Source organism: Gouania willdenowi, chromosome 6 (genome assembly GCF_900634775.1).
Source record: "Gouania willdenowi chromosome 6, fGouWil2.1, whole genome shotgun sequence".
Classification (NCBI taxonomy): Eukaryota; Metazoa; Chordata; class Actinopteri; order Blenniiformes; family Gobiesocidae; genus Gouania; species Gouania willdenowi.
In genome coordinates this window covers 67,897,943-67,917,035 of record NC_041049.1, presented here as the reverse complement: position 1 = coordinate 67,917,035, position 19,093 = coordinate 67,897,943, and the positions used below count along the sequence as shown (strand labels likewise).

Sequence of the window (19,093 nt, the reverse complement as noted above, 5' to 3'; positions counted from 1 at the left end):
AAATCCAACATTTTTGAATTTTTTTTGTTACTATAGCCTTACCTCTGAAATGTAAGTTTATCACATTTATCATGCTTTACTGGATTTTCACCCCAGTTTAAGTCTACAAATCATATTTAATTTTTTTAAAGGTCTTATGATAGCCTTATTTTAGAAAAAAAATATTCAAACAAAATTTTTATGCCTTTTGAAATTTCGGAGTTTGTCACATTTTTCTAATTTTTCATGCCTTACTGCATTTTAACCCCAGTTTAAGTGTGCTCATCATATTTAAACTAGTTTTAAGGCTTTTATGATTATCAATAATTCAATTTGTATGCCTTACCTCAAAATGTGGATGTTTTTCATGCCTTACTGTATTTTCACTGCAGTGTAATTGTGCTCATCATATTTAAACAATCTATATTTATAAATACACACACTTCTCAAAGTACAAACACATCAAACTATGACAAATTAAAGACAGACAAGGATTTCAAAGTTGTCCACGTGGTGGGCGTTAAAACATTTAATAAAAGCACAAACAAAAACCATCACAATAAAAGCACAACCAATATAGAAAGAAAAGCAATAGAGATACAAACAGCTGGGTTTTTCAAAATAAAACAACTATAATATAATATGGTATAAACAACTATATATGTACATATAACAATGAAGCCTTTCAACAAAAATAATTAAAATATTTCGGACTACAGTCTGGGGTACTTTGTCACTGCTGCTCCGTCACAAACTGGTCCCAGTAATTACTGGGCATGGTCAGCAGGTGCTCCATCACCTTGATCTGACGCTTGGTGTCCCACATGATCGTCATGAGGTCTGGGTTGGGGACGGCGTGGCCCACGATTGTCGGACCAAAAACAAGGGCCAGGTTGTGAATGTCCATCCTGGTTTCTAGGCTTTCAGCCACTCGCTGCAGATGCAGAACCAGGAAGGCCAGCGTGTCTCTGTTGGCTTTGGGCAGGTCACTGATGCTCTGGTACAGCAGAGAGAAGCTGTTCTCCTCATCAGAAACCTCTGCTGCGTCCATGAAGGCCTGGGTCAAGCGGAACGTGAGCAGCGGCTCCTTCAGGTTCCTTAGGAAGTCCTTGAGGAACCCCGTCACGGTGTTAATGTTTTTCACCTCACTGAGGACGGGAACCATGTTAGTGAGGAGGAACTCCTCCTTCAGGTCTTTCACTTGGACGTAGGAACCGGACAGACGGTAGAGTCCGGCCTCACACAGGCCTCGCTGCTCAATCTCACTAACGCAGCTAATCACCAGAGGAGGAATACTGGGGGAGGAGTCAGGGGCGTAATCAGCCAGTACGTCATACACACACCCCTCTCCGATCTTAAGCGGGCAGCCAATGGGATTGGGGGTGCAGGGCAGGGGGCAGCGCTCCCTACATTGTCGGTGGGACACCACTTTACAGTCACTGCACTTCATGGACCGCTTTAAAAACTTGATCTTCTTTCCACAGTGAACGCAGGACACAGGCTTGATGACCATGTTGGAGACAAAGTGGTGGAGACGAGCGGTGCCGTCGTTCTGTGGAGCGTTGGGCTGAGCTTTGAGCTCTGGCTCCACGGGAACCTTAAAGTCAGGCTTTACAGGTTCAGAGTCACACACGCCAGCACTTTCCCTCCCGCTGTGTGTCCGAGGAATCGGCTCAATGGTGGAAACGTCCTCCACGGGTCCTCCATTGTCAGGAACCTTCACGGTGGGGGTCTCGGTCACCAGGCTCTCCTTCGCTGACATCTTCTCCAACTCCGTCTCGCCCTTCGGTCTGGGGTGGATCTCCACGTCCACCTCCATCTGGTTGGGGGCGTGTTTTAGTGGGACTTCCAGGGCCCCTCTCTCTGTCTCAGCCTTAGTGAAGGTCTCTTTCCTGGAGCGGAGTTTCTGCTTCTTCTTCTTGAACTTACGACGGCAGTCGCCCAAGTTTCGAGCCAGTCGGCTAAAACCCAGGAAAGATAGAATGCCCATAATGTGACAAACTATCCTGAAGCTGCTTTAAAAACGTCTTGAAATGTGTATGTGATAGAGATGTGTTTGCGATCTGTCTCCAGATTGTGAACACTAACATCTATTCCTAAGAGTTTGTTTATATATTGAGAAGATGAAAGCTCAACTGACATTTGTCTCATGCTGACCGCTCATTGGTCGAGAGTTAACGGTTACTGCTCGCCTATTGGCCGAGAGTTTACAGTTAATTGTCGCCCGTTGAGCGAGAGTTGCGAGTCATTTGTAAATAACCAAGATGATTGCGACCAATCACTGTTCTTTAATCCCCGGAAGTGTATAAGTGGTGGCCATGATAAAAGTTAGTTTGAATTTTCTGAGGAAAGGAAGTTTGGCCGTAGGATTATTACGTCACCTAGTGGAAGTGCGTCTGATCGTCAAAACTAACGTGACCACCTTTTCCTATCTCCTCTCCTAGGAAAGTGGATAGGAAAGGAGATAGGAGGGAATATTCTGACGCAGCCTAGAAATATTTCGATCATTACTCCATGTCGGTTGTCATTTATTTTATTTTATTTTTAAATAATCATAAATTGTGTTGCATACTATTCTTTGTTTTTCTCCTGGAATGTATAATATAAGTACAGTGTGTAATTTTTGCATGTTATTATGTTTTTGTAAAAACAAAATAAAAGTACATCCGCGAGGACTTCAGAATAAAAGAAACAAGGTATTTCATATATTTTACAATAAAATCCAGAAAAACTATATCCATCATGTTTGAGTGAGATTCATTTTTTTACATGTTTTTTTGCATAAACATACATTTACAGCGTTCTGGACAGCCTGTGGCGCTTCCTATCAACGCTAGGGACTTTATTTTGAAAAATGGAAACGGAGGTGCATTTGTTCTAAATATTCCGGCCGGTGGGACGTGACATGCTAACACTGTTTACAAGGTTTTTCAGACTGAATAATAGCTTTGTAATGTCACTGTAGCAGAATGGTGTACATGTGATTTTACAGGGTTATTATTCTACAGTGTCGGAGATTAAAGATGATACTTTATTGTTATTCAGAGGTGATACATGCGGAGGCTTGGTGTTGTGTGCTAACAGGAGATGCTGCTCACTGAGCGGTAAGCAGCTGTTCTTTAGACATAAATGTAATTTGTGTTTTTATTCCTCCAAAAGCTGTTTTACTGACTTTGTATTCCCAGGTAAACCAAATAGAAACCATATGGGACAATAATATGTCTCTAAAGAGCAACAGAACACCAGAAAACAACGTATTTCCTCTAATTTTAAAATATCAAAATCATGAACAATATGATGATTCATTCGCTATCATTAGCTTTGGGTTAAAAATAAAATCCCATCAGTTCAGGTTATTTCAAAACACATGATTACATTGAGTTTACAAAATAAAAAAGATAGTATATTATAAGACTATGCCAAGTTTGTCGTACATAAACTAGTAGTTGTGAAATCAACACCAAAAATTTCAGGTGAATGAATTTAACCTAATTATAAATAACTCAAGTAAAAAAAAAATTAAAAAAAATTATTCTGAAAGCATCACACATTCGTTTCCTCCAACAAATACAGACAAAACCTATAAAAACAAACCGTTTTCACTAAGTTTTATTTTTGTAAATTGAAAATTATTTTCATTATTTGTTTTGAATCATTATTATTATTATTATTGAATGGTTTGATGAATAAAATCATGTAAATCATGTTTAATTGTTTAAAAAGTTAATGACCAAATCCTGTACATTTTTTTAATGTTAAAGCTTAATATACCTGCTTCTATACTGACACTTTAATTGAAGCTTTTGAATTGTCATTCTATACATTTTGTCTGTGTTTATTATGCATTTTTACCATTTCCTATGATGAAGAGCGTACTGGCGAGATCATACAATGATGCTACCTTCAAAGTGATTTGTTAATTTTTTTAGGAAAAAAGTTCCACAAAGATCAGCATTGCAGTTCAACCAGCATTTATATTAAAATACATTTGTAACAATTGTTGTTTTTTTTTTTTTGTATTAAATATTTGTCTTTCATCAGTCTGAAGAACAGTAAATGGGAGGCGTTACTCTCTTATTAAATAAAAATATTGCAGTAGTTCACGACAAATATGCCTTCTAGTATTTTCCTTGCCAATAATCAACTTTTTTCCTTCATCCATTGAGTAAATCAGTGAATATATAATTTTTCAGATATTTGGATTAAGAGAAGAGTTTTCATTATCAAAGCAGACTTAGGTGCTGTTTGGAAAATACAGAGTTTGTTACCACTGTCTGTGGGGATCTGTTGAAGAATGAAATATTCAAAGAAGTGATAAGGACACTATCTTCATTATCATTGTTTGTTGTTTAGGTGATACCAAACCGAGGGGACAAAATGGACAAACAGATTTTGGGGAGTCGTCCCGAGTGGGTCAGTGAATCATCAAAGGTCAGTGAGGAAAAGTCTTTTTTATTTTTTTTCATCTTGGATTCAAAGATTAGTCAGGAGTAAATATGTTCCTGTTGGACATTTTTATCCATCGGGCTGTAATAAAGTATAATAAAGGAAAGGAGGATAATGAAATACCTTCATTCCATCCAGTTATCAAGCTTGGCCTTAAAACGTTGAGTGACATTTTATGACTTTCACAATTCACTTTTATTATAAACATACGTGTTTTCTCAGAAAACTGTTCAGTGGACGGACCAGGCTGCTGAGATGCTGCAGGGGCTCAACGAGCAGAGGCAGGGCGGTAGATTCTGCGACGTGGCTCTGGTTGCAGAAGAAGAGCGAGTCCCCGCACACCGCGCTCTGCTAGCCGTGCTTAGCCCGTACTTCCACGCCATGTTCACCGTGGGCATGAGGGAGGAGCAGCAGAATGAGGTAACGACGAAGGAAAGAGACGCTTTTATAACAGAAGTCTGTAGTCAGGAGAGGAGGATTCTGTGTCTGAACAAAAGTAGTTTTCAGTCGTAGATGCAGGTGGACGACATGTTCATAAATAAAGAATCTGTGTGGTAAAACTATAACAGTTTCTGACATAAGGCTGCACAATTAATCAAATTTTAATCATGATTATGATTTTGGTCTCCACGATTAAATTAACTTATTTGTCTGCAATTTTTATGTTTAAAATGCGACGTCGGATGGATATAAAACTAGTTTTAGGGATATTTTTTTTTTTTAGGTGGGGTGCTTGTGTTGAACGTGTGGACATGCCCCCATGAGTTGATTGACATAAGTACCTAATTAATTAGTATTATTAATTCATTCTTTAATCCAGCGGACACTCAAGCCAGAAAATGTTGACACGCTAGTGTTTCTGGCTAAAAACCTGTAGCTTAAGCTTAATGTTCTTAACTTTCTCTTTATACGCTGTGATTGTTTTTGAAGGAGTTGCACTCTAACAGTATAATTATAGTTAGGCAATAGTTCTTTTTGGCAAATTCTTGGGTACATTTTAGTATTTATCAATATTCTTGTTTAAAGCTTTTTTTTGGACTCTAAACTGTTCACATATTGTTTGTTAAAAATAGTAAATTAAAGATACAGTCGTTTTCCCTAAAATGATAAATAATTGTGATAATTTTCTTGGCCATAATCGTGCAGCCCTAATCTGACGTAATGTTCTGACATTTTCTGACCTGGACATGTTGCTGTGTTCTCCTTTTATTCTCAGTGTAAATTTAGTTTTTCATCATCATGGATTTAAAAAGGCTTTGGGAATTCATCTGGACTTGTTGCTGTTTGTCTGCAGGTGGAGTTAATCGGTGTCTCCATCACTGGTCTGAAGGCTGTGGTGGAGAACTTTCACTGGATGGAGAAAACATCCACCATGTGCTGGAAGCTGCTCATCTCCTGCAGGTAAGGTGTTAACAGAGAAAGGGTGGGTGGATGGGGGGGTCATCATCAGAGCCACAGCCACTTGTGCATAAAACAGCAAATTAAAATACATCTGAAGAAGACCTAAAGAATTTCCAGCATTTTGGATCAATTTGTGTCTCATTATTGTGCAAAAGAATGATTTTAGCCACTGATAATAAGTATCAGACTTAGAACTATTAAAGCTGGGGTGTCTAAGCTTAATCCTGGAGGGCCCCAGTCCTGCATGTTTGGAGTACAAGCTGACGCAACAGACTTAATAATTCATTATTCACCCAATTATAGTCAACAAAGTGTTGATAATAAGCACAGATTTAGGGAAATGGTGAGCTACCCTTGGGGAAAATACATTTTATATCACTTTCACATTATAACCTGGTGTGTTTTTGTATAAATGTAATCATATCTTATATAAATTGGATATTATACCTGGATCATACAGTATAGGCTGCTCTTTTTTTTAACATTAAGGATGTGACCAATATGACAGAGCGCTGATACGCCCAGGGCGGTGTCTAAGTGGGGAAAAACAAGCCTGTTTGTGGATCTTACCAGGAATATAAGGATTTTCTTGGATAGTGGGGGCTGGCCCATACAGTGGTGTGCTCTATACCAAATATGGTACCTTATAGCTCTGCCCATAATAGGTGCAGAGGAGTGCCTGTCAGGAACAGTTTTTGTCCCAAGTAGATATATTTATATGGATAATAGTACTGGAGACCAGAGGTGTAAAGAGTACTGGTATATTTTACTCAATTAGAAGTACTGTTAATTTTTACTCAGGTACAAGTAAGTCATACATTAAATACTCAAGTACACGTAAAACATTGCTCAATTAAATAGTACTCAAAGTAAAAGTTACTCGTTACTTTTGTTTATTTGTAATAATAAATCTTGCAGGGTTGGGTTCAATTACATTTATTTTTGTTACAATTACGTTTTAAATTACCCATGTTCAATTCCGATTACAATTATACAATTATGATTGGCTCCAACCTTGATAGGACAGTGACACAGTTTGAATGCATGCGGAACGTGCGGCACGGTGAGGTTGATGCGTACGCTTTGGGTGGTGCTCAGGTGTGGCGTGCCGTGGACTTCTGCTGCCAGTATCTGGAGAGCGAGGTGAACGAGGAGAACTACCTGTACCTGCAGGAGCTGGCTCTGCACTACAGCCTGGAGAGGCTCGACGCCTTTATTGATCGCTTCATCCTCGCTCGCTTCTCCACGCTCTCCTTCAGTCCTGATTTCTTGCAGAGCATCTCCCTGTACAAGCTCACCTCCTACCTCTCCAGTGAGCAGGTAAAACCACCATGTAGGGACAAATCTGCTGTTGTGAGCAGCAAGTATAAATGACTAGATCTCTTAGACTAGAAATGGGCAAATTTTATCACAGTGAGGGCCACAAAAATGTAATTGACTGATCCAAGGGCCACACGATCAACATTAATGACAGAATTTAGAATAATGACCAATCTGAGCATTGATACAGGAAAGAACAAAGGGTTTGTCTATTGTTGTAGTCCTTTTGCATATCTAACATATCTAACTCTCATTTTAACTATTTTTTTGGAGTCACTTTGTACATTTTTGTCTCCTTTTTGTCTAGTTTTTGTTGTCAGTTTGTAATTTTGTATATTTTTCTCATTTTGTTTTTTTTTTTAAGTCATTTTGTGTTGTTTTGTGTATTTTTGTTGTATTTTTGTGTTTTTGCCATTTTGTGTGTTATGAGTCAACTTGTGCATTTTTGTTGTTTTTGGATTCACTTTTGTTTTTTGTCATGGTAATGTATATTTTTCTGTTACTTTTGTGTGTTTTCATTGCCTTTTTTGTGTATTTTTCCAGATTTGTAGGTGTTTTTGGAGTAATTTTAACTTTGGGGGGCCGCACAAAACTAATTTGAAGGCTGCATCTGGTCCCCGGGCCGCCAGTTGCGCAGGCCTGTCTTAGACAATATTTAAGTTTCACTACATATTGTAACTCAACCATTCCTTGCTCAGGTTCAGCACGACAGCGAGCAGGCGCTGCTACAGACCGCCCTGCAGTGGCTCAGCCAGACGCCCCAACGAGCTCCTCACACACAGAAGCTTCTCTCCCTCGTGAGGTTCCCCCTGATGCCTGCGGGAGACCTGGTGAGCCGGATTCTGCCAACGATGCAAGCCCTGCTGCCAGAGGAGGTGGGCTGTGAGGCCCTGGTGGAGGAGGCGATGGGATACCACGCCACAGTCAGCGCCCAACCACTCCTACAGAGCGGACGCAACGCACTAAGAGGAGGGGTGGAGGGGCTGCTGCTCGTCGGAGGAGAGGTGCTCGTTGTCATTTTCACTGTGGAGAAATATTTGAGCCATATTTATCAAGATTCCTCAAAACTCTCCTTAGCTGCAAATATATATTATTCAAAGTTTAATTAGAAGACTTGCAGTTGGCTGTACCCGTCCTAATTCATAATGATTAACTGCTGAGGTTAATTGACGTCAGCTGGGGAGACGAGAAACCATTAAGGTTTGAAATGCCACACTATGTTCTAAACACTACACACTCAATGAGTATATACTGTCTAATATATACTATAAGTATGATTAGGATGATAACCGTTCCCACTGAAGTATACTTCCAAGTTTCCCAAGATGCATTTTGAACCTACAAAAAAAACATGAAGCACACTAAGGCTATATATCTCTGTTAATTCTCCACCTTTTAAAGTTCTAAAAACATTTTAAGTGAGAAAGTGACCAAGTAGAATATCAACTTTTGCTCATTTGATCCATAAAACTTGTAGAAACCTAGAGATCCTCCATAGTGCTACTGACAAAACCTCTGGTTAACTTCAAAACAAGAGCATTATTTACAAAAGAGTTAAAAACTAATGGACGATAAGAAGAGATGCTTTTGTTTTGAAAAGGGGTTGTTTGACTTTTAGCTTGAAGCTGGTTCCAGGACTATTTTACGTTCTGCTAGCAATGCATCATGGAGCTGTTGTGTATGTTAGTGTGCCCACTGTGCATACTTAAAAAATGTCATGAGTAGTATGTTGGTATGCCATTTCTAACACAGCCTAAAACTTGTGGAGCTAGATACACAACCCATCACATGAATGCACTTTAGATCATGGTCCAAAGCTGAATAAATAATTACTCAATAACTAGTTGGTGTCAGAAATGTCTTTGAAATCATTTACATCAACATTTAGCTCAAAACGTATTTATTGTGGAACGTCAGGGATTCCATAAGGTAAGAAGGATACTGAACATTTAGATATAGAAAAAAACCCTTATAAAGCTTTCCTGTCCTTAGATGTAGAGAGAGTACTTGGTGGGGGCCTAGCAGGTGTTCCTGAGTTCAGGTGAGGTGCTTGGGTGGGGGCCTAGGCTCATTAGCTGGGTCGCTGGGCCGCGTGGGGTGTGTTTGACACCTCTGCTTTAAGAAAAACTAAAGAAAAGAACATTAACTCCAAGGAATTAGTATGAACTGTGAGCGTTCTGTGCTGTCAGGTGTCTGAACGTGGACAGGAGCTGAGCGCCAACGTTTGCAGACTGGACGAGGGAACGGGATGCTGGGAGGTGGAAGCGGAGCTCCCGGCCCAACGGAGCCACCACAGCCTGGCGGTGCTGGGAGGGTTTATTTTCACAGCAGGAGGAAGCTCCTCTAGAGACAACGGAGGAGGTGCGGCCTGTGACCTGCTGCACAGATGTGACCCCCGACACAAGCAGTGGACCCAGGTAGGGTAACCACGACCTCACCGCTTCTCTATTTAGGCATTGAAACATATCAAACTGTTAGAGTAACTAACCCCTGCTTTCTGCTGACCTGCCATAACTGCTACCTTCTCATAACATTACCAAGGGGGATCATTTAGATACAGAAGAGGATTGGACCTAGCACAGAGCCCTGAGGAACCCCGTACCTTACTTTAGTGTACACAGAAGACTTATTATTCATGTGTACAAACTGGTACCTGTCAGATAGGTAGGACTTAAACCAGTTTAGGGCAGTCCCTGTGATTCCAAGTAATTCCTCTAATCTCTCTAGTAGAATATAGTGATCTATAGTGTCAAAAGCTGCACTAAGATCTAATAAAACCAGCACCAGAGTAGATCATTAGTTACTTTAACTAAAGCAGTCTCTCTGCTGTGTTGAGCTCTAAAACCTGACTGGAAGTCCTCGAACAGTCTGTTGTTTTGAAGGAAGTCACAGAGCTGAGCCGCCACAACTTTCTCATGAATCTTTGAAATAAAAGGAAGATTAGATATAGGCCTGTAGTTTGCTAAAGTGCTGGAATCAAGAGTAGGTTTTTTGAGAAGGGGTTTGATTACAGCTACTTTAAAGGACTGTGGCACGTAGCCTATTGATAGGGATATATTTATTGTCTCCAACAAAGATGGGCAGACCAGGGGAACAACTTCTTTAAACAGCTTAGTTGGGATCAGATCTGAAAGGCAGGTCGATGGTTTGGAGGATGAAATAATAGAGTTAAGTTCCTGAAGTCCTATATGTATGAAACAGTTTAGGTTAGGCCTATTTACATTTAATGGTACAGCAGGCCCAGGTGAAGGCAGGGAGTGGCTAATTTTATCTCTAATCTTATGAATTTTATCGTTAAATATTGTCATAAGGTCCTCACAGCTGAGGGCTAGAGGAATCATGGGCTCAATAGAGCTCTGACTTTGTGTTAGCCTGGCTACAGTGCTGAAAAGGTACCTCGGATTATTTTTATTTTCTTCAATTAGTGAGAAGTAGTATGTAGATCGAGTATGTCGTAAGGCTGTCATGTATTTACTATGGCTTTCTTGCCAGAGTATTCGTGACTCCTCTGTTTTATTGGAGCGCCACATTCTCTCTAATTTACGGGTTGGTTGTTTGAGTGTGTGAGTTTCAGAGCTAAACCACGGAGCTTTCCTCTGACGTTTAATAGTTTTTTCCCTCAATGGGGCAATTGAGTCCAAGGTGGATTTTAGTAGACTAGCAGAGCTATCGACAAGCAGATCCAGTTGAGAGGGGTTATAATTAATATCATAGTTATTTATTGGATGGTGCACTGAGTTTAAGGCAGCAGGAATGGCCTCTTTAAATTTAGCCACAGCACTATTGGACAGATTTCTACTCGTAACTATTTTATTGCTCAGTGCGAGATCCTCTAGGACAGGGGTCTTCAGCGTTTTCCAGGCCAAGGACCCCCAAACTGATGGAGAGATGGAGCGGGGACCCCCCACTTATATATATTGTATAAAATTGTGTTTTATATTAAACTGGTCCTATAGTGCCATGTATAAATGTACTATTGTGCATTCAATACTAAGATATTCAAACAACACACAGGTTTATATATTCTTGTTTTTAGTTTAAACATGTGCAAGGTACAGTGAGTAGGGTGGCCATGCCACTGCCATTCATAAACATAACATAACATAATAAACTGATACCTGCCAAGATCAACAATGTCTGTCAAATTGCATGTAACAACATTTTGCATAAAAGCTGTTCAAATGGACATTTTTGTTCAACATAAATGTGGAAACGAAAATTATTGATGCTTGTTAGTGCCACTGGCATGCATAAACATACCTGTTATCTTGCATACAATACTGAACTATTAACATAATTGACAGATTCATGTTTTAATTTTAAACATACATGTAGTATGGGCAGTGAATCCTCAAACCAGCTATGGATGGCATACATTAGTCACTACTGTAATGTATGATGGGACAGGTGAATGAACCAGTGCCCAGCTTGAAAGAGCTCCTGTGTGTTGCTGAACGTGTGCGTTGCTGACTGAAAGACATCTTCTGCCTCCATTTATCTGTTCACTACAGTGTGTTGGATTCATGTTAATGTGTATTTAAAGACATTTCAATTTATTGAAAAAATTGCGGGGGGGAATATAAAAAAATGTCTAATCAACCAAAACTTTCGCGACCCCCCTGCAGTACCTCCGCGGACCCCCTGTTGAAGACCTTTGCTCTAGGATAATGTTAAAAGATATTAAAAAGTGATCTGATAGCAGAGGATTTTCAGGGTAGACTTTTAGTTCATTAATATCAAGGCCATATGTTAGAACAAGATCAAGAGTATGATTTAAACGATGAGTAGCTTCATTAATAGTTTGAAAAAAGCCAACTGAGTCTATTAGGGACATAAAGGCTGAGCTCAGGCTATCACTATTTTTGTCCACATGGATATTAAAATCTCCTACTATCAGTATTTTATCAGAACTGAGGACTAAGTTTGATATAAACTCAGAGAATTCTGATAGAAATTCAGAAGGACGGTAAATTATCACAAATAAGACTGGCTGGCAGGTTTTTGATTCGGTATGAGATAAATTTAGAACCAGGCTTTCAAAGGAAGTGTAACTGGCCTTTGGTTTAGGATAGATTAGGAGAGAGGAATGATAAATAGCTGCTACACCACCTCCACGGCCTATGTCTCGTGGCATATGAGTATTTAAATGACTGGGAGGAGTGGCTTCATTTAAACTAACATATTCATCTTGATACAGCCATGTTTCAGTTAAACAGAATAAATCAAAGTTATTTTCTGAGATAAGGTCATTTACTAGTAGAGATTTGGATCTCAGTGATCTAATATTTAATAGAGCACATCTAATGGTTTTATGTTTTGGTGTTTCTATATTTGAGATTTTAATTTTTTTCAGATTTTTATAATTGATAGCTCTTTTATTTGATTTTATGTTAAAATCATTGTGAAATTTGGGTCGGGGGACAGACACCGTCTCCATAAAATAATATTCACCACCATCACAACAGTTGTCATGGCAATGAACACAGCTATCATAATAGCAATGGGAGGGAAACTGTCCTAAGGCAAGCGCAGAGGGGCGTGGAGGACTCCACCTCTGTAACATGGTCTCATTCATGAGATGTCATAACAGTGACTGTGCCATGTTTTCTGATAGTAGAGATGCTTCCTCCAAAGTAGGGTGGATTCCATCTCTTCCTATCAGGTTCGGTTTTCCCCAGAAGGATCTCCAATTATCAATGAAGCCCACCTCGTTTTCTGGACACCACCTCGATAGCCAGCGGTTAAATGATGACATGCGGCTATACATGTCATCACTGGTCAGATTTGGTATGGGACCAGAGAAAATTACAGAGTCCGACATTGTTTTAGCATAAGCACAAACTGATTCAATGTTCACTTTGGTTGCTTCCGACTGACGACGTCGGGAGTCATTAGTGCCGACATGGAGGACTATCCTATCAAACTTACGGTTACTCTTTGCCAGCAACTTTAGATTTGATTCTATGTCGCCCGCTCTGGCCCCTGGAATGCACCTCACGATGCCCGCTGACTTCGCTAGCTTCACGTTTCTCACTATGGAGTCGCCAATTATCAGAGTTTGTTCCCCGGTGAGTGTGTTGTCCTCACGGAGGGGGGAGAACCTGTTTGAGACATGAACATGGTGGTGTCCCGAGCGGCTTTTTGACCTTCGACTATGCTTACCACGGACAGTAACCCAGTCATTGCTGGCCGGGGGGGAAGCTAAGCTCGAGCTAGCACGGGCCGCACCGGCTAGGACCTAGCCGCTAGGTCCTGCTTGCTAGCTTCGGTTTTGGTATCAGGGGTGCGGAACCGCTTCTCCAGATTGTTGATCCTCACCTCCATATCTAACAGTACGCTACACTTTATGCAACTACCATTGTCCCTAAAGGAGGACGAGGAGTAACTAAACATCTGACACACCAGGCAGGAGAGAGAAGCCATAGGTGCTAAATTTAAGCTAAGCTAAGGACAAACGGAAGTTTAAAGGAGATTACACTGCCTCTAAGAGGCGAGATTGCTTTTTACTTAACCTTCGTACGTTTAACTATACGGTAAAAAATTAAAACAAGTGTTTTCAAGGCTAAAATATCAATGACAACTTTGATTCGCGTTAGCAGAACACAGGAGTAGAGCGCTGCAAGCAGCGGTAGAGCGTAAACAGGAAATGATCGATACGTCACCACGTTGTATCGATGTGGTCATATCGTCATTGATAAGCTCCGCCCACTACTCTCCATCTCCAAGGCTAAAAATGCCTTTATCTGCTGTAGACTCAACCACTGTAATGAACTTCTCGTTGTGTTGTCAGCAAGTCTGCACTGTTGCTGATGCACAACACAACTCACTCAAACTGCCTCGACACACACAATATTCTGTCAGTCTATAGACAAAAACGGATTAAAGACTTTCCTTTTCTTCACAAAACTTTTGGTTCTTCCCCTCGGATGGATTCTAGATTTTTTTTTATGTATTTGTATTACATTTTATGACGTTCACATTTCACTATCATTATAAACATATGTGTTTTCTCAGAAAACTGTTCAGTGGACGGACCAGGCTGCTGAGATGCTGCAGGGGCTCAACGCGCAGAGGCAGGGCGGTAGATTCTGCGACGTGGCTCTGGTTGCAGATGAAGAGCGAGTCCCGACACACCGTGCTCTGCTAGCTGTGTTTAGCCTGTACTTCCACGCCATGTTCACCGTGGGCATGAGGGAGGAGCAGCAGAATGAGGTAACGAAGAAGGAAAGAGACGCTTTTATAACAGAAGTCTGTCGTCAGGAGAGGAGGATTCTGTGTCTGAACAAAAGTAGTTTTCAGTCGTAGATGCAGGTGGACGACATGTTCATAAATAAAAAATCTGTGTGGTAAAAACATAACAGTTTCTGACGTAAGGCTGCACAATTAATCAAATTTTAATCATGATTATGATTTTGGTCTCCACGATTAAATTAACTTATTTGTCTGCAATTTTTATGTTTAAAATGCGACGTCGGATGGATATAAAACTAGTTTTAGGGATTTTTTTTTTTTTTAGGTGGGGTGCTTGTGTTGAACGTGTGGACACGCCCCCATGAGTTGATTGACATAAGTACCTAATTAATTAGTATTAATAATTCATTCTTTAATCCAGCGGACACTCAAGCCAGAAAATGTTGACACGCTAGTGTTTCTGGCTAAAAACCTGTAGCTTAAGCTTAATGTTCTTAACTTTCTCTTTATACGCTGTGATTGTTTTTGAAGGAGTTGCACTCTAACAGTATAATTATAGTTAGGCAATAGTTCATTTTGGCAAATTCTTGGGTACATTTTAGTATTTATCAATATTCTTGTTTAAAGCTTTTTTTTGGACTCTAAACTGTTCACATATTGTTTGTTAAAAATAGTCGTTTTCCCTAAAATGATAAATAATTGTGATAATTATTTTGGCCATAATCGTGCAGCCCTAATCTGACGTAATGTTCTGACTTTTTCTGACCTGGACATGTTGCTGTGTTCTCCTTTTATTCTCAGTGTAAGTTTAGTTTTTCATCATCATGGATTTAAAAAGGCTTTGGGAATTCATCTGGACTTGTTGCTGTTTGTCTGCAGGTGGAGTTAATCGGTGTCTCCATCACTGGTCTGAAGGCTGTGGTGGGCTTTCTGTACAGTGGAGAACTTTCACTGGATGGAGGAAACATTCATCATGTGCTGGAAGCTCCTTGTACATTTATTTTGTGTGAAAATGTGATGTTTTTTTGTTGTTTTCGGAGTGTTTTTGGAGTCATTTTGTGTGTTTTCGTTATCATTTTGTATATTTTTATCATTCTGAATTTTGTTGTTTTATGTTTTAGGAGTCATTTTGTGTGTTTTTGTTGTCATTTTGGGTTTTTTTTTTTAACCTATTTAGTGTAGTTTTGTTTATTTTTTCAGTTATTTCTTGTAGTAATTTTGTGGGTTTTAGAGTAATTTTATGTATTTTTGGTGTCATTTTGTTTATTTTTGCTGTTTTCTGTGTATTGAAGCAATTTTCTTTTCACACTTTTGTCATATTTTGTGTATGTGTCTGCCATTCCATGTTGTCTTTTTTTTTAATATTTTTCTGTGATCCTGTATATTTAGTTGTATTGTGGGGTTTTGGTGTCATTTTTTAGTCTTTTTCTGTGTTTTTTTGTAAATATTTTTTACGTTATTTATTGTAGTCATCTTCTATGTGTTTAGTCATTTTATGTATATATATATATATATATTTGTAATCTAGTATTACAGTAATTTTATTTATTTTTGCTGTTTTCTCTTTATTTATTCAAATTTCTTGTATATTTTTCTGCCATTCCGTGTGTTTTTGGGGTTATTTTGTGCATTTACATTTGGGACCCAAGTTGCCCATGTCTGTAGTTCAGTAAGCTGTAGTAAGAAGTGAATTAGATTTTTTTGTGTGTATTTTTATTTTCTTTGGAATAAGAAAACTCAATGAAACTTTTAACGTGAAAAGAAGAACAAGAACGTACCTACTTGTTATTTGTGCATGGTTGTGGAGTCATTTAAATGTTATAATGTGTATGTCTGGTATCTTTAAAAATGTCTGAGTTGAATAAATGGGTTTTATATTTTCTTACAAATTTTTTATTATTTTATTTTTTCATATTTCATAACTTGTTTTAAGGATCTTATGATAGCCTTATCTCAGAAAAATGTTTTCTCATTTTTTATGCCTTACTGGGTTTTCAGCCCTGTTTAAGTGTGCTCATCATATTTAAACTGGTTTTAAGGGTCTTATTGGTTTTCCAAAAATGAAGAAAAGAACAAATGGCACTCCAAACGCTCCAATACTCCAGAAGAAAACACCTCTGCCAACACACTCAACCTTCTCTCACTTCTCACCTGTTCTGTCCAGTACACTTTAGGTCAGGTATAGGTGTAGTTCAACAATTAGACACTAGATGGAGCCCCAACAAAAGTATTGGGTCTAAGCTCTGATTGAGTGAGTGACCAGATTTATTATGGTTTATTTTAAAGTTAAAAGCTCCTAAAAGCAAGTATAAAGTTGGAATGTAGGTCATGTTAAAGTACACAGGCTGATTCCATGTTTATATGACTTTTGACCCAAATTTAAGTTAACTCTACAGCCAAAGTGTTTGGCCTTTTCAATTTGTTTGTCTTGAGACATCTTAGTCAAAATACATTAAGTTACTATTTGATCCAATTGATATATATATATTGTGATTTCATAGTGTAATTTAGGTTAAAAGAATGAAGAATAAAATGTTAAGAATAATAAATATTGGTGTAGAGTTTCTGATAAATAAGTTTACATAAATACTAAAATTAATAAATAAGTTTATGGCTAAAATACATTGTTAAAAACTTGACTTTGATTAAAACGGTTGAAATTCGTTGATTTAATTTTACAAATAGAAATAGTCAAACATTGTAGGTTGGCTTAAACATTGAAAAGCAAAAAATTAATGAATATAATGAATACATTATTTAAAATGGCAAAAGTTCAGGTGGTTAATTTGTTTAAAAACTTTTGAATAGAGCTCATTCTTCTTTTTCACCCTTTTCTTTAAGGTTTTCAATCTGCTACAAAACCTTCAACAAAACTGAATAAACTTTTAAAAGCCGAGTTGACCTCGTGTCTTACTTACGTTCCATCCATGTCCTTTAAAGCTGGACAACAAGCATTGTAGAAAATAAGCTTGACACTTATGATTGCCTTATCTCAGAAAAAAAATAATCAACATTTTTGAATTTTTTTTGTTACTATAGCCTTACCTCTGAAATGTAAGTTTATCACATTTATCATGCTTTACTGGATTTTCACCCTAGTTTAAGTCTACAAATCATATCTAATTTTTTTAAGGTCTTATGATAGCCTTTTTTTAGAAAAAAAATATTAAAACAAAATTTTTATGCCTTTTGAAATTTCGGAGTTTGTCACATTTTTCTAATTTTTCATGCCTTACTGCATTTTAGCCCCAGTTTAAGTGTGCTCATCATATTTAAACTCGTTTTAAGGCCTTTATGATTATCAATAATTCAATTTGTATGCCTTACCTCAAAATGTGGATGTTTTTCATGCCTTACTGTATTTTCACTGCAGTGTAATTGTGCTCATCATATTTAAACAATATATATTTATAAATACACACACTTCTCAAAGTACAAACACGTCAAACTATGACAAATTAAAGACAGACAAGGATTTCAAAGTTGTCCACGTGGTGGGCGTTAAAACATTTATTAAAAGCACAAACATTTAAGAAAATGGTCAAAAGTTCTGTTCTTCAACTACTGAGTGACACATGAGCTGAAAAACCATCACAATAAAAGCACAACCAATATAGAAAGAAAAGCAATAGAGATACAAACAGCTGGGTTTTTCAAAATAAAACAACTATAATATAATATGGTATAAACAACTATATATGTACATATAACAATGAAGCCTTTCAACAAAAATAATTAAAATATTTCGGACTACAGTCTGGGGTACTTTGTCACCGCTGCTCCGTCACAAACTGGTCCCAGTAATTACTGGGCATGGTCAGCAGGTGCTCCATCACCTTGATCTGACGCTTGGTGTCCCACATGATCGTCATGAGGTCTGGGTTGGGGACGGCGTGGCCCACGATTGTCGGACCAAAAACAAGGGCCAGGTTGTGAATGTCCATCCTGGTTTCTAGGCTTTCAGCCACTCGCTGCAGATGCAGAACCAGGAAGGCCAGCGTGTCTCTGTTGGCTTTGGGCAGGTCACTGATGCTCTGGTACAGCAGAGAGAAGCTGTTCTCCTCATCAGAAACCTCTGCTGCGTCCATGAAGGCCTGGGTCAGACGGAACGTGAGCAGCGGCTCCTTCAGGTTCCTTAGGAAGTCCTTGAGGAGCCCCGTCACGGTGTTAATGTTTTTCACCTCACTGAGGACGGGAACCATGTTAGTGAGGAGGAACTCCTCCTTCAGGTCTTTCACTTGGACGTAGGAACCTGACAGACGGTAGAGTCCGGCCTCACACAGGCCTCGCTGCTCAATCTCATTAACGCAGCTAATCACCAGAGGAGGAATACTGGGGAAGGAGTCAGGGGCGTAATCTGCCAGTACGTCATACACACACACCCCTCTCCGATCCTTAAGCGGGCAGCCAATGGGGTTGGGGGTGCAGGGCAGGGGGCAGCGCTCCCTACATTGTCGGTGGGACACGACTTTACAGTCACTGCACTTCATGGACCGCTTTAAAACTTGATCTTCTTTCCACAGTGAACGCAGGACACAGGCTTGATGACCATGTTGGAGACAAAGTGGTGGAGACGAGCGGGGTGCCGTCGTTCTGTGGAGCGTTGGGCTGAGCTTTGAGCTCTGGCTCACACGGGAACCTTAAGTCAGACTTCACAGGTTCAGAGTCACACACGCCAGCACTTTCCCTCCCAGCTGGTGTGTTTCCGATGGAATCGTGCTCAATGGTGGAAACGTCCTCCACGGGTCCTCCATTG

General features: G+C 39.3%; 3 pseudogenes; 1 reads left to right on the top strand and 2 right to left on the bottom strand.

The window, feature by feature from the left end:
* Positions 1–473: 473 nt before the first annotated feature.
* Positions 474–2,053, bottom strand: LOC114464607 (rac GTPase-activating protein 1 pseudogene; annotated as a pseudogene).
* Positions 2,054–2,864: 811 nt separating this feature from the next.
* Positions 2,865–15,453, top strand: LOC114464606 (kelch-like protein 36; annotated as a pseudogene).
* A 2,483-nt stretch (positions 15,454–17,936) lies between these two features.
* On the bottom strand, positions 17,937–18,827 carry LOC114464301 (rac GTPase-activating protein 1 pseudogene; annotated as a pseudogene).
* Between the last annotated feature and the right edge of the window lie 266 nt (positions 18,828–19,093).